This window comes from Equus przewalskii, chromosome 25 (assembly GCF_037783145.1).
Source record: "Equus przewalskii isolate Varuska chromosome 25, EquPr2, whole genome shotgun sequence".
NCBI lineage: Eukaryota > Metazoa > Chordata > Mammalia > Perissodactyla > Equidae > Equus > Equus przewalskii.
Genome location: NC_091855.1, coordinates 25,508,578 through 25,524,104, shown reverse-complemented (window position 1 = coordinate 25,524,104; position 15,527 = coordinate 25,508,578). Strand labels below are relative to the sequence as shown.

The 15,527-nt window shown below is 37.7% G+C and overlaps 1 long non-coding RNA gene across 1 annotated transcript; it reads right to left on the bottom strand.

Annotated features, from left to right (window-relative positions):
* Nucleotides 1-9,520: 9,520 nt before the first annotated feature.
* Nucleotides 9,521-14,614, bottom strand: LOC139079255 (uncharacterized). The gene is made up of 2 exons (XR_011532713.1): nt 11,255-14,614; nt 9,521-10,439 (listed from the first exon to the last, which is right to left on the bottom strand). It is a non-coding gene; the product is annotated as an uncharacterized lncRNA (long non-coding RNA).
* Nucleotides 14,615-15,527: the final 913 nt, after the last annotated feature.

Sequence of the window (15,527 nt, the reverse complement as noted above, 5' to 3'; positions counted from 1 at the left end):
GGCTGACCTAGACTGGGCTCGCTCATATGTCTACGTGTTGGCTAGGAGCTCTGCCCTCCACTGGGTTTGGCTGGGGCATCTTAGCTAGAACAGATCTGCTCTATGTGTCTCTTATCCTCTTCTTGGACCCAGGAGGCTTGCCTGGATATGTCATTTTCATGGAGAGGCAGCAGTACAAGAAAAGAGCAGGAAAACATAAGGCTTCTTGGGGCCTAAGGTTGGAAATGGCCCACCATCACTTCTACCAAATTCTACTGGCCAAATCAAGTCACATGGCCAGGCCCACATATAAGGGGTAGGAAAATAGACTCCACCTATTTATTGGACTGCAAAGTCACAGATAAAGTGTATGCACATAGGGAAGGGTGAAGAATTGGAGCCATTAATTCAATGCATTAAATATTTAATCTTCATAATTATCAAGTAGGTACCACTGTTATTCCCATTTCATTTATTTCACTGACAAATAAACTGAGGTTCACAGATTTTAAATAATGTGAGTTAACAGAGTTTCTGGAACTTCTGGTGAGACTGATGCTGTCTCATCACTGCAAACTGTCTAAGAGACTGTAGGGGAGGAAGACATTTCCTCTACCTTCTCTGGGTTCGTCTGGCCGAAGACTGAATTAAATTCACATGAGACAGAATAGCAAGAGAAAATTAAACAAAGCTTTATGAGGACCATGGCCCGGGGCCTTTCTTCCTGAAGGAAGAAAGGGCACCGAAGAAGTGGGGTGCACGGAGTGGTTATATGCCCCCAAACAGGCTGTTTCACATGATTGAAATGTCCCTCCCACAACAGTCACAAGATTGCCCTGTTGGCACAGCACTTGATGGACACAGCAGGTACTGGGTCTGCTATCTCGGAGGGCGTAGCAGGAGGCAAGTCTATTGTCTCAAGCTGGGTGGTCACAGGTGAGCGCAGCAAATCAGTTTCTAGCCTAAGGAAAGATGCTTAATCCTTAAGGAAATGCCAATGTTGGGAGGGGGAGGGAAGTTGCACCTTTATCTCAAGGGCCTTTGTTCTTGTCATAGTAAATGTTTTAAAGCAGATATACAATGTGTGCTCAATGGCCACAGTCAGGCCCTTTTGGAAAAAATAGCAAAGTCAGGCTGAATTAAGTTTGCACCAAATGGCTTCCTCACGTACTCCAATATATCCTATTGCTTGCCATTTCTATTTGTCAATGTATACATGGGAGTTGCTCAGGCAAGCTGAGCAACTCGCCAAAATGGCTGAAACCACCACAGCTGAAATATCATATCCAGCTGAAGACAAAGGAGGATGTTGGGGGTGGGGGTAGTCAGTTACAGGAGGTTACCAGACAAGCACAATAAACAAATGCAGATTTAAGTCCTTGCCTTCCCCACTGATGAAGAGTTTCTAGAGATAAGGTCAAAGAGACATATCTTGGGGTAGCCAATTCCAGGCCCCCACAAGACCAAACTTGCTCATCCCTTTAGCTGCCAAACCAGAGTTGGCTGTAAGAGTGCTGGGTTACTCACTCTTCCCATCTTAAACCAATTCCTGACCTTCCTCTAATTGGCTCTCAGGATCACTAGACCAAAATATCTCACGTTTCCACTTTCCTCAGGCACCACTAGAAGTCCAAATCCTTTTCACCATACCACCCCAATTCATCCATGAATATAACCGCCTCTCCCTCTCCGCCCTAACTCCCTGAAGCCTTCCTGTGCCCTCTGAGACACATGACTTGTCATCAATACTATGATATTCTTTCTGAACATTCCTTGCACTTCCATGTCCTGACTGAAACCCACTTATCTCCTCAGGGCACTGCTTCCTCTCGAAACGATGCAGCTTTTTCTCTTATACCATGTATCTCTGGGCTTGAAGATGAGAGATAAGAGCAGTATCCTCTGTGCTTCCTATTGCAGCTTCCTAACTTGTTCTCCTTCCTCTTCAAAACCTAGATCCTTTGAAGTTCATGCTATCAGACACTCTAACCCCAGATATTGCTGTCCTGTTGACCTCCAAGTCTCCCCTCATTCACTGAAGATTTTAGCACGTGGCTGTCTATCTTCTTCTTTATCCCCACTCCTGTTGCCATTCTTGATGTCTGACCAAACCAGTGCTGAGGGGTCTTAGCTTCTTGTACTCCTCACCCCTGATGATTTTTTTCCTTATCTCACTTCAGCTGCCAACTCCTGTGGTCATACACTCGCCCAACAACACAATTACAAGCACCCCACTCTCTGACCATCATCTCTATCATTCAAATGTTCTCTTTATCAAATAGTTTATTTCAATTTTAAAAATTTCATTATAATTTCAAATTCAATGAGTCTATCATTTTTTCATTATCCATCACCCCTGCAGACACACTCCCCATTTATCCCCTTAGGTTTAATGGTCCATCACCATAGTCACTCACTGATCCAAGGCAAGTGTTTTCCTCTTTGGGAAGATGCTCTAGGAGTTGCACATATCACATCTTACAATCACAAGATCAAACTTAATCACAGTGTGGCACTTAGCTGCAAAGGAGGCTCAAAACTGGGCAAGACCAGCTAAAAATCAGGACATCCTATTACTAAAAAGAAAAGGGAATATGGATATTTGAGGACAGTTAGTGATCTTTGTCACATTAGTTAAGCCGGCTACCTATCTATTCTGTGCCTTCCCACAAGTAGCTGACTGAGACCAGAGAAAAGCACACAGCCATAATGATTCTCACCCTAAATCTCAAGAGAGCAATTGATTTTATATAACAACCGTATCCACTTCTTTAACACATTTGATCTTCTGCCCACGAAATGACTATTTCTTATCTTCTCCTCTTTTCTCAAGCCTTTAATAATCTCTTCTCACTCCTTACCCTTGCATTTTATGGAAAAATTTAAAACAATCACAGGGACTTCCTTTTCTTCTCACTACCAAATCTATCAACTTAGTTACATATTTCCACCATCAATTCTAACTTTCTTTGCTCTCATCCCTCTCCTTTTACAGTGTATGGAAGCTCCCTGTTCCTAGCAAAGGTGAACACCTCTCCCTGTGCTCTGGAGCCTATCCTCTCTGGCCTTTCTCAAGGACTTATGCCTGCAGTAATATACAATTTCTCTTGAATCCTTTTCTGTTGGATATTCCTAGCAGCTTGGAAGTAGTTTCTAAGTCCCATCTTCAAAAAATCATTTGAGGAGAGGATTCTGGGAAGCTGATGGAGTAGGAAGCACCAGGAATCTGTCTCCCCACCTTTCATCAACTGCATTGGCAGAATCTGTCTGATGTAACTATTTTGGAAATCTGGAGTCTATTGAAGGCTTGCAACTTCCAGGCAAAGGCTTGGACAGTAAATTGCAGTTAGTTTCAGTCAATGTGAGCTCTTAGCCCAGTGGCATCTACCCATCCCCCACCTCTCAGCCCCGTGGCAGACAGCCCTGCACATTTTCCGGAAGCAGTTCACATGCAGCTTGCAGGAGCCAGGATAGGCACAAAGGACCCTCTCCTTCAAATATCAAGGATCTATGCTCTGACCCTGATTGCTGCTGATTCACAGAGGTACAAAGAAGCAGGAAGCTATTGTTATGTACCTCCCTCCTTTGTTGTAAGCCTCTCCTGGTCCTGCCAAAGTGACTTCCAGGGGATTCAAGGGATTGGCATCTTTTTTGTTCCTCCTTTCACTTTTCTTTTTTTCCTCTTTTGGGAGCCAGACATTAAAGACTAGGACATTTGAAAGCAATTGCATATAGGGGAGAAATAGAAAGTCACTACACATGCCTAAGGAAAGGCTCAGAAAAGACCTGAGAAAACCTTAAGTTTATGCCTCAGACTAATCCTTGGCACAGAGACGGCCTACAACAATAAGACACAAAAATAAAAACAGAAAACAGAAAACCCTGGAGAAGAAAGAGAAACTGATTTCCAGAGTTACCACACTTTTAGATTTTTAAAAGTCTAGGATTCAACAAAAAAAAAATCACAAAGCATACAAAAGAACAGGAAAATATGGCCCATTCAAAGGAAAATAAGTTAACCAAGAGAAACCGTCCCAGAAAAAGACTTGATTGGTGGATTTACTAGACAAAGACTTTAAAACAACTGCTTAAAGAAGCTCAAGGAGGGGTTGGCCCCGTGGCCCAGTGGTTAAGTTCGTGCGCTCCGCTGTAGGCGGCCCAGTGTTTCGTTGGTTCGAATCCTGGGTGCGGACATGGCACTGCTCATCAAACCACGCTGAGGCAGCGTCCCACATGCCACAACTAGAAGGACCCACAACAAAGAATATACAACTATGTACTGGGGGGCTTTGGGGAGAAAAAGGAAAAAAAATAAAATCTTAAAAAAAAAAAGCTCAAAGAACTAAAGGATGATGTGAAGAAAGTAAAGAAAAGGATGTATGAAGAAAATGGAAATATCAATAAAGAGATAGAAAACTTTAAAAGAAACCAAAAAGAAATTATGAAGTTGAAAAGTACAATAACTGAGAAATTCACTAGAGGGATTCACAGTCAGATTTGAGCAGGCAGAAGAAAATCAGTGAACTTGAAGACAGGCTAATGGAAATTATCAAGGATGAGGCAGAGAGAAAAAATATTGAAGAAAAGTGATTTTGAAAGATTGAAGAAGATGATCAAAGGTAAGGAACAGAGAGAAATAAGATTGAAGAGCTTAAAGGACCTGTGGGACACGATCAAGCAGACCCACTTAAGCATTGTGGGAATCCCAGAAGGAAAAGAGAGAGAGAAAGGGGCAGAGAGAAAATTTGAAAAAAATAATAGCTGAAAACTTCAAATATTTGATGAAAGACATTAATATAAACATCCAAGAAGCTCAATGAACTCCAAGTTAGATGATTTCAAACAGAACCATACTGAGACACATTACACAGTCATGCATTGATAATGACAGGGCTGTGTTCTGAGAAACGTGTCAGGTGATTTCATTGTTGTGCAAACATCATAGAGTGCACTTACGCAGACCCAGATGGTATAGCCTACTGCACACTTAGGCTACATGGTATAGCCTATTACTCCTATGCTACAAACCAGTATAGCATGTGAGTGTACTGAATACTGTAGGCAATTGTAACACAATGATAAGTATTTGTGTATCTAAACATCTAAACATAGAAAAGATACAGTAAAAAGACAGTATAAAAGATAAAAAATGGTACACCTGTTTTGGGCACTTACCATGAATGAAGCTTGCAGGTATGGAAGTTGCTCCGGGTGAGTCAGTAAGCGAGTGGTGAGTGAGTGTGAAGGCCTAGGACACTACTGTACACTCCTGTAGTCTTTATAAACACGTTACACTTAGGCTACACTAAATTTATTACAAAAACTGTCACTCTTCAATAAAAAATAAATCTTAGCTTACTACAACTCTTTTAACTTTTAAATTTTTTAACAACTTTTTGACTCTTTTGTCATAACATGTAGCTTAAAACACAAATGCATTGTACAACTGAACAAAAATATTTTCTTTCTTTATATCCTTATTCTTTAAGCTTTTTCCTATTTAATTTTTTTTTTTACTTTCTAAACTTTTTTGTTAAAAACTAAGACGCAAACACACACATTAGTCTAGGCCTACAAAGGGTCAGGATCATCAAGATCACTGTCTTCCACCTTCATATCTTGTCGCGCTGGAAGGTCTTCAGAGGCAGTGACACACATGGAGCTGTCATCGCCTATGATCAAAATGCCTTCTGGAATACCTCCTGAAAGACCTGCCTGAGGCTCCTCTTGAGGAAGTGTCACTCTTTTCAGAAATAGGAATTTTTCAGCTCCATTATAATCTTATGTGACCACTGTTAGATACGCATTCCATAGTTAACCAAAATGTCGTTACGCAGTGCATGACTGTTATCAAACTGTCAAAAGACAAAGAGAGAATCTTGAAAGCAGCAAGAGAGAAGCAACTCATCACATACAAGGGATCCCCAATAAGATTATCAGATTTCTCATCAGAAACTTTGAAGACCAAAAAGAAGTGGGATGATATATTCAAAGTGCTAAAAGAAAAACAAAAACTGTCAAGAATCCTATATCCTGGAAAGCTCTTTCAAGCCTGAGTGAGAAATTAAGATAGTCCCAGTTAAACAAAGGCTGAGGGAGTTTGTTACCATTGGACTTGCCCTGCAAGAAATGCTAAAGGAAGTCCTGCAGGTTGAAATGAAAGGACACAAGACAGTAATTGAAGCTGCATAAAAAAATAAAGATCTCAGTAAAGGTAAATACATGGGCAATTGTAAAAGCTAGTATTACTGTAACAATGGTTTGTGACATGATTTAAGAGATTAATACATTTTTAAAGGAACAATCATTAGTCTAAAATATAGTATTATTGTAACTTTGGTTTGTAACTTCACAGTTGGTTTTCTACATAATTTAAATGACTAATGTATTACAAAGAATTATTAGTTTATGTTTTCAGACACCAGTGCATAAAGATATAATTCTGTGACATTAACAACTCAAATCAGTGGGGCCAGAGCTGTAAAGGAGCAGAGTTTTGTATGTTACTGAAGTTAAGCTAGTATACATTCATATCAGAGTGTTATAACTTCAGTATGTAAAATTTAAACCACAAAGAAAATAGCTATAGAATATACATAAAAGGAAATGAGAAAGGAATTTAAACATTTCACTATAAAAAAATCAACTAAACACAAAAGAAAACAGTAATGCAAGAAATGAGGGACAAAAAATGCTATAAGGTATACAGAAAATAAATAGTAAAATGACAGAAATTCCCCCATATTAGCAATTACTTTAAAAGTAAATAGATTAAACTCTCCAATAAAAGACAGAGATTGGCAGAATGGATAAAAAACACGATCCAACTATACGCTGTCTATAGGAGACTCACTTTAGATCCTAAAACATAAATAGGTTAAAAGCAAAAGGATGGAAAAAGAAATTCCATGCAAATAGTAACCAATAGAAAGTGGAGTGGCTATACTAATATCTGACAAAATAGGCTTTATCATAAAAGGTTATAAGAGACAAAGAAGGATATTATATATTCATAAAAGGTTCAAAACAGAAAGAAGATATAATGATTATAAACATTTACACATCTAACAATAAACCATCAAAATATTTGAAGCAAAACTGACTGAATTTAAGGGAGAAATAGACATTTCACAATGATAGTTGGAGACTTCAATACCTCACTCTCAATGGATAGAACCACCAGACAGAAGATGAGTAAAGAAATATAGGACTTGAACAACACAGTAAACTAACTAAATCTAAAAACATATACAGAACACTCTACCAACAACAGAATAAATATTCTTCTCAAGTACACATGGGACCTTTTCCAGGATAGACCTCACCAAAACAAAACAAAACAAAACAAAACAAACCCAGGTTAAGATGGTAAATTTTATGTTATGTATGTTATGTTAAAATAATCGGGAAAAAATCATTTGACACTATTTCCCTCACCAAATACAATCCCATTTCTGCACTTTCACAACGAAGCTTCTCAAAAAGTTGTCTGTATTCGCTCTCACCATTTTCTTACTCATTTTCTTCTCAGCTCACTCCAATTTATCTCCCATCTCCATGACTACACTATAATGGCTTTTGTCAATGTCCTCCAACTTGACAAATCCAAGATCTTTTCTATCTTTATCTTACATGCTTTTCAGTAGCCTTTGACAGCACTAACTACCCTCTTCTTCCTGAAACATACTCTTCCCTTGGTGTCTGTACTCATCCCCTATTCTTACTCCTATTCTCCTGCTCCTTCCCAGTCTTGTTTTTTGGTCTTTCTCCTTGGTCCATTCTCTAAATATCAGAATGCTTCTACTTTCTCCCCTTACACTGCTCACATGATCTCACATATTCCCATGGCTGTAAATAAATACCTGTATATGCTAAATGATTCCCAAATCTTTAGCTCCAGGTCGGCTTGCTGAGATCTAAACTTGTATTCAACTGTTTATTTTGTGTCTCCACTTGAGTGTTCAACAGACCTCTAAACCTAACCCAAACAGGACTTTTCCCACCCAAATGTGTCTTTCCTTCACTTTTCCCCAACCTTAGTAAAGGGCGCCAATATCCTCCCATTTACTTAACAGAAACCTATGAGGCATCTTTGATTGCTCATTTTTCTCAAATCCCATGTGCAATCCAAAGCAAGCCTTTTGGGATCTCTTTTCAAAATATCTGATGAATCTTTCTATCTCCACTATTCTCACCTGGATTTCTACAATTGCCTAACATATTATATAATATGTTACTTATTTATCTTGTCTATTGTCTGTCTCAACAGCCTCATGAGCTTCATAAGTGAAGGGAATTTTGTCTGTTTTGTTCTGTGCTGTACCCATATGGCCTAGAATAGGGCCTGATGTGCCATAAATATTTTTTAAGTGAATGGAGGAAAAGTCTAGTGGGAATCAGACATGCAAAAATATTATAATACATTTTAAAAAGGGGAATATGTTCCAAATTTATACAAAATGTAATAAATTTTATACAATTTATACAGGCCTTGGTAATTAGGGATAGCTTTAGTCTTTCTCTTTGTATGGAGGAAAAATAAGTAAAAGAAAAAAGAACATTGTGAAAATGTTTATCTTAATTTTCCCTTTAAAATATATGTTTAAACAAAATACACAAGTAATTACGTCAAATCTTATTACTTTCCAAGTAATTAAAAAATAAAGAGATATAATGTAGGGTGAAATGATGGAAGGAATTAAAGCTTTCAAGAGCTGGATTTCTCCAGAATGGAAGAAAAGATAAAGGTGAGTGGAGAAGGACATTATAAGTGTGTAGTGTGAAAAAAGACACAGAAACAAATTTTAAAAGACCAAGAACTCCTGTTTCTGGAGGAATGGGAAAGGAGGTTGGTCTCAACTTTATAGGACAGCTAGGTGGGACCTTATGAAGTCAGAGAGATCGGGGGACAACCTATTGAGTGGGTAACTTGTGACTATCAATTAGTATTTAACATGTACAAATCCTAAGACCCATTAACGCCATTTCTAAGAATCTATTCTACAAACATAACAAAAGTATATAAAGGGGCATGCACAAGGATATTGTTGCAGCAATGTTTAAAATAGCAAAAAAGGAAACAGCCTAACTGCATCTACAGGGGAATAATTAAATAAATTACTGTATAGCCATACTATGAAATTCCATGTAGCCATTAAAAACACCTGAGACAGCCTGAAATTTACTAGTCTAGAAAGAGGTCTGTGATATACTGAGTCTTTGAAACAAGCAAGTTGTTTATAAAATTTAAGGCATGATTCCATTTTTATAAAAAACAAAAGGTACTTGTATTTACCTACATACGTCTATCTAGAAATGTCTTGCAAGGATAGGAAAAACACAGGTGTGATTGAGAGATGTGAGTGGAGAGACAGAAATACAGGTGTTTCATCTTTTATTTTATATTATTTTTATTTGATGGCTTTTGGTAATTTAACTGTTCTTGTTTTTTCGTTTTTTACCCCAATAAAACAGTTTGGAAATGTCATGATTGGTTAAGGATAAAGGTAAGAGGGCTAAATAAGGAGACTAAGAACATACCGAAATTTTGAAAATGGTCTTTATTTGATAATCATGATCCAAGCACATTTTTAAAAGGACAGAAATTCTGATTTGATTTTTTTAAGCCAATATTGGAAGGATGAAAATACATTAAGGTTATTGCAAAAAGGTTATGTTTGGTATTCTGTAACTATTGTATTGAAAAGGAAAAATAAAAGCAAAAAAGAAAGAGAAACAGTGAGAAGAGAGAAGGAAAAAGAGAAGGAAGTTTAGGAAAAAGGAGAGTTAGAAAGGAGTTTGGACTTGATTGTGTTGTTGGTTGCTAAAATTAGAATTAAGAAGCAAATAAAAATTAAGAAGCTTTGAAAATAAAACCATTGTTAGTGATAAATATCACTAAGGATGCTACAAAATATATGAAGAAGAAAGGAAACACCACTGTAAGGACTGTGGTTTCCTAGTCCTGTGTTCTCTCTGGGCTCAGGTGTAATTTGCCATCTTGTGGCCAGATAATAGTATTGATGTTTATCACACACACTATGATATATCTGAAGGCTGAACATCTATCATTTTAATTTAAGATTTATTGAGGAATGGTAATGCACTCTACATGTGACAAATGAGCAATTATATCTCTTGACAGGAAATTTATATAAAGCGTCTAGTTTTAAACAATCTGAGTCATTTCAGGAAACCGATGATTTTCATCTGACGTAGCAACAGAGAAATCAGTTATTCAAATGATTTAACCTCAAAGAGACTGGTAAAAAATTTACTAATCTAGAGTGTAGTTTGTGTTTTAACTCCAACTTGGAATTGCTTTCTTTTTAGATTCAAATTTTACAGATGGAAGAAACTTACACATCCAAAAGATAGACATGGGTTTGCTTAATTAGTGAACTCAGTTCAGAAGTGTGTTCTGTTTCCTAATGTTGCTCCGCTCCACTGCACAACACGATCTAGACAAAGACAAAATAGAACCCATTTAATTTTCTGCACCATCAATATTATTATTGTTGTTGTTTACTGAGGACCTACTTTGTGCCAATCACTGTGCTGAGGGGCTTGACATGGATTATCTCTTAATTCTCACACAACTCTCCAGAGCAGGTTAATATTACTAACTGCCATTTTACAGATGAGGTAACTTGCCCATGATCAGAGCAAGGAAAAGCATGTTGGTCTATTGACTCCAAAGCTCTCACTCTTGGGTACTTGCTATACTACTATGCCTGTGAATATACACTGCTTCTTCCAATTTATTGTGTGATGACATTGGCACAGGCCCAAGTTAACTTATTTTTCCATCTACATAATGGGAGTGATACTACTGGCCCATTAGGTAAAATAGAAAGAATTCCCCTTTCCAATGTTCTACCACTAAAAATGGCCACCCTTCATTTTCTTGTTTTACGAAAGCATTTAAAATATAATTATAAAGCTAGACAGAAATGTTTTGATTACAGAGAATGTTGCTAGAAAACGACTGTTCTCACCAAATTCAATAATTGAGTAAGTGCTATTTGGAATGAGAAATGGACAATTCTCAACTGATGCAGAAGCAGAGACATCAGTTATTTAAATAATTTAATAAACGCTTTTTGATGATGCTTTAATGAAGGCAACTATACTTAATCAGGGCAAAGCCTCAGTTTCAAGTCTCAATTTTGTATACACTATAGAGTTTCTCTTCTTCTCCCAAATGAAATTTAATACATTATATAATTAACATATATTTGACAAACTTAAGGAGCAACATAATTTGATTAAAAACCTTCACATTCTCCAGCTGGCCTGGTGGCGTAGTGGTTAAGTTTGCATTCTCTGCTTCGGTGACCGGGATTTGCCAGTTTGGATCCCAGGCACGGTCCTATGCACCACTTGTCAAGCCATGGTGTGGCAGGTGTCCCACATATAAAATAGAGGAAGATGGACACAGACGTTAGCTCAGGGCCAGTCTTCCTCAGCAAAAAGAGGAGGATTGATGGCGAATATTAGCTCAGGGCCAATCTTCCTCAAAAAAAAAAAAAAAGAAAAGAAAAAAAACTTCACATTCTCCAGGATTGATAGCTGCTTCTTTCTAAGACAAGTGGTAAGAGCCTTGAACTTGTACCTCTAAAATTTCACAAGTAAACAGCAATACGACCTTGGCCAAGTCACTGCGTAACCTGAGTGTCAGTTTCCTATACATAATAAAGGGATAATATTACTTATCTCATTGGACTGTTACAAGCTTTAAAGGAGGTACTGAAAAGTATGACTAAAGCTTTTAAAGTAAATCCAGTATTATTATTATTGCTTCTCAACTTGGCAGAGAACACAAAACAGCAAATTCCTTATCTTTTTTTTAATCTCCATTTTTCCTGTTTAAACATCCATTCTTTTTGCCTACTGGCTATCTCATTACTTTGAAGAACCATCCTTTGAAGAACAAGTGCCTTCTTCTCAAGAAGGTATCTGAACTGCATCCCTTGGTTTCTCACAGAAACCCACGTTAAAAGAAAGACCAGCCCTTGGTATTTAAGCAGACTTCTTAGTTCATTCTGGTTGGAAATCTATAATAATCTTTCTGTGACCTCCCCTTTTATAATCTCTACTACCAGAGGAAGGTAGGTTCTGGAGAAGCACTCAAATTGGCCCATCTAGTTCCAGTGTCAGTAATAATTCTCTAAGATATAGTTTGCAGATTAACTACAGATTTAATTCACCTGTTATGATGTATTTTATTAGAAAGTTGTCCTGGAGAATTATCTGTCATATCAGAAGCCTCTATCAAGTTGAAGGTACATGAGTAAGAAGATAAAGTTCGTAGGTAAATCAAAGGTAATTTGGCCACTAGAAGAATATTTTTATAATGTCATCTGAGCAAGCACCTTAATTTTCACCATTTTTAACTGTCCCAAATCATAGCTGTTCAATTTGTGAATCAAGATAAGATATGTAGCTGAGATCCAAGAATCAGAGAAAGAGGAGACCCAGGTAATTAAACATAGTGTTTAATATTAATTACACTTATAACAGTATACCAGACCATCTTGGGAATACCAACTATCTTTCGACTGGAAGACAAGCTGTGAGGATAAAGAACCATTACTGATTATAAAATAAGTCTTCATTGGGCCTATTTTTAATTTTTTCAGTGGAAAACTTCATTTAATTCAATAACTCTTTTAATTCCATCAAGTATTCAGTGAGTCCAAATTTCCAATTATCTTCCCTTTATTAATAATTGTCATCTCTTACAGCTTATTTGAATTAGGACCCAAATGAGTTCCACACATTGTGACTCATACATCCCGTAAGTGCCTTTTAGTCTGTAGGTTCCTCTCTCTCTCCCTGTATTTATTTGTTGAAGAAATTGGATCATTTGTCCTACAGCTTCCCAGGGTTTGGATTTTGCTGATTGTATTACTGATATGTAGCTTAAGATGTCTCTGCATCCTCTGTATTTTTTGTAGCTTGTTAGGTGGATCCAGAAGTTTGATCACACTCTGGGTTTATATTTTTGGAGGGTGGGGATGGGGGTAAGATTATTTTATAGGTGGCAGCATGTTCTTCATTGGGAAGTACACAATATCTGGTTGTTTGCCTTTTTGTGAAGTTGGGAGACCTCAGTGCTAATGCCTCCATCTCTTAATTCGTTAGAGGTTGCAACATGGATAGTCTATCATTCCTTATTCACTTATTAACTGCAATACTTCTCCTCATCTACTGTATCCAACAACCACAAACTTGGTGGGTTAAAAACAACAGAATCTTATTCTTTCACAATTCTGGAGGCCAGGAGTCCAAAATCAAGGTGTCAGCAGGGCCACACTCTCTCCAGAGGCTTGGGAGAGAATCTGTTCTTTGCCTCTTCCAACTTCCGGTGGCTGCTGGCCTTCCTTGTTGCTGCATTGCTCCAATTTCTACCACTGTGGTTACATTTCCTCTTCCTCTTGTGTCTGTTCACTTCTGTGTGTCCCTTCACTTGTCATTGCATTTAGGGCCTACCAGGGTAATCCAGGATCATCTCACCACAAAATTCTTAATTGAATTACATCCACAAAGACCCTTTTTCCAAATAAGTTAACATTCACAGTTTCTGGGGTTTAGGACATGGGCATATCTTTTTTGGGGCCACCATTCAACCCACTACATCCACTATTTGGTACTTGATGGTACAGTTCATGTGGGAAAGGCTGGATAAATGTTAATTTATCTTTATTTGCCAATCTTCAAAATGATGAGTTGTTTTCCCAGCATCTTCCAATGGTGACCAATTAGAATTTTCATCTTTTGCTTTTTAGCAGCATTTAAAATTAATGGATTTAATATTTGATGTATTTCAACTTGCTGCAAGTATTATCTTATTGATATTCAAAGTGTCTCATCTTTGGCCAGTGGGAACCTCTTCATGTTGGTCCCTAAATTCTCTTGACATGACACTATGGTTTTTGATATTTTCTGTTTTGGGTTGAATTGTGTCCTCCAAAAAAGATATGTTGAAATCCTAACTTCTATACCTCAGAAAGTGACCTTATTTGGAAATAGGGTCTTTACAGAAGCAATCAAGTTAAAATGAGGTCATTAGAGTAAGTCTTAATTCAATACGACTGGTATCCTTATAAAAAGGGGAAATTTGGACATAGAGGCAGACATGCACAAAAGGAAAATAATGTAAAGACATAGCGAAAACGTCATGTAAAGATGGAGGCAGAGATTGGAGTGATGCAACTGCAAGCAAAGGATTGCTGGCCAGCACTAGACGCTGGGAAGACGCAAGGAAGGATTCTACTCAGAGTGTGAGACAGAGCATGGCCCTGCTGACACCTTGATTTTAGACTTCTAGCTTTCAGAATTGTGAGACAAAAGTTTCTGTTGGTTTAAGTCACCCAGGTTTTTAGTACTTTTTTACAATAGCCCTAAAGAACTAATATACTTTCCTTGCTATCTGTATGAAAAGATATTCTAGACTCATTTTGTATTAGGTTGGGCAATAATCGGCAATTTCACTTGTTTTAAACTAGCATTTTTCTTGGCCCAATCCTAGAGTCAGCAATATCCCCAAAGAGCCCTGAGTTCTTTAAGTGGAAAATGGTATTTTAAGATTACAATCTGGGAACTAGAGATGCTCATGGATACTGGGTTGGTCACTCAGTTTAGGCTTTTTCACAGCGATGTATATTTTATAAGCTAAAACATACTGAATTTGAGTTTTTGTCATTTTAAGAGAAAAGAAAGGGTTGGCCCTATGGCCTAGTGGTTAAGTTCACATGCTCTGCTTCGGCAGCTCAGGGTTTGCCAGTTATGATCCTGGGCGTGGACCTACACATCACTCATCAAGCCATGCTGTGGTGGCACCCCACATAGAAGAACTAGAATGACTTACAGCTATGATATACAATTATGTACTGGGGCTTTGGGGAGAATAAAAGAAAAAAGAGGAAGATTGGCAACAGATGTTAGCTCAGGGCCAATTTTCCTCACCAAAAAAAAAAAGCATACCTTAAAAAAAAAGAAAAAAGATGTTTCCTGCTCTTGAGCTGGAATCAGAATAAGGCATTTCTCCAAGGAGCATTGGCCTTGAACTACTATAATTTAGGTACTAGGTGTACTTATTGCTACTGGGTTGCTTATTGTTTCTAGGACTTTTTGGAGCCAGGGGGAAAAATTTAAAACAAAATGCATCAAGACACTTCTAATTGAAATTCAGGATTACAGAACTTTTACTTATCCTCTTCTATAAGACATCTTTATTTCCTTTCTTCTATGTTGGTAATCATGCTTCTTAAGAATGACTGAGATGATATGCAGTCATGCATCACTTAACAACGGGGCTGCATTCTGAGAAATCCATCATTAGGAGATTTCATCACTGTGTGAACATCATAAAATGTACTTACACAAACCTGGATGGTATAGTATACTACACACCCAGGCTATGTGGTATAGCGTGTTGCTCCTAGGCTACAAACCTGTATAGCACGTCACTGTACTGAATGTAGGCAATTATAACACAATGGTATTTGTGTATCTAAACATATCTAAACACAGAAAAGGACAGT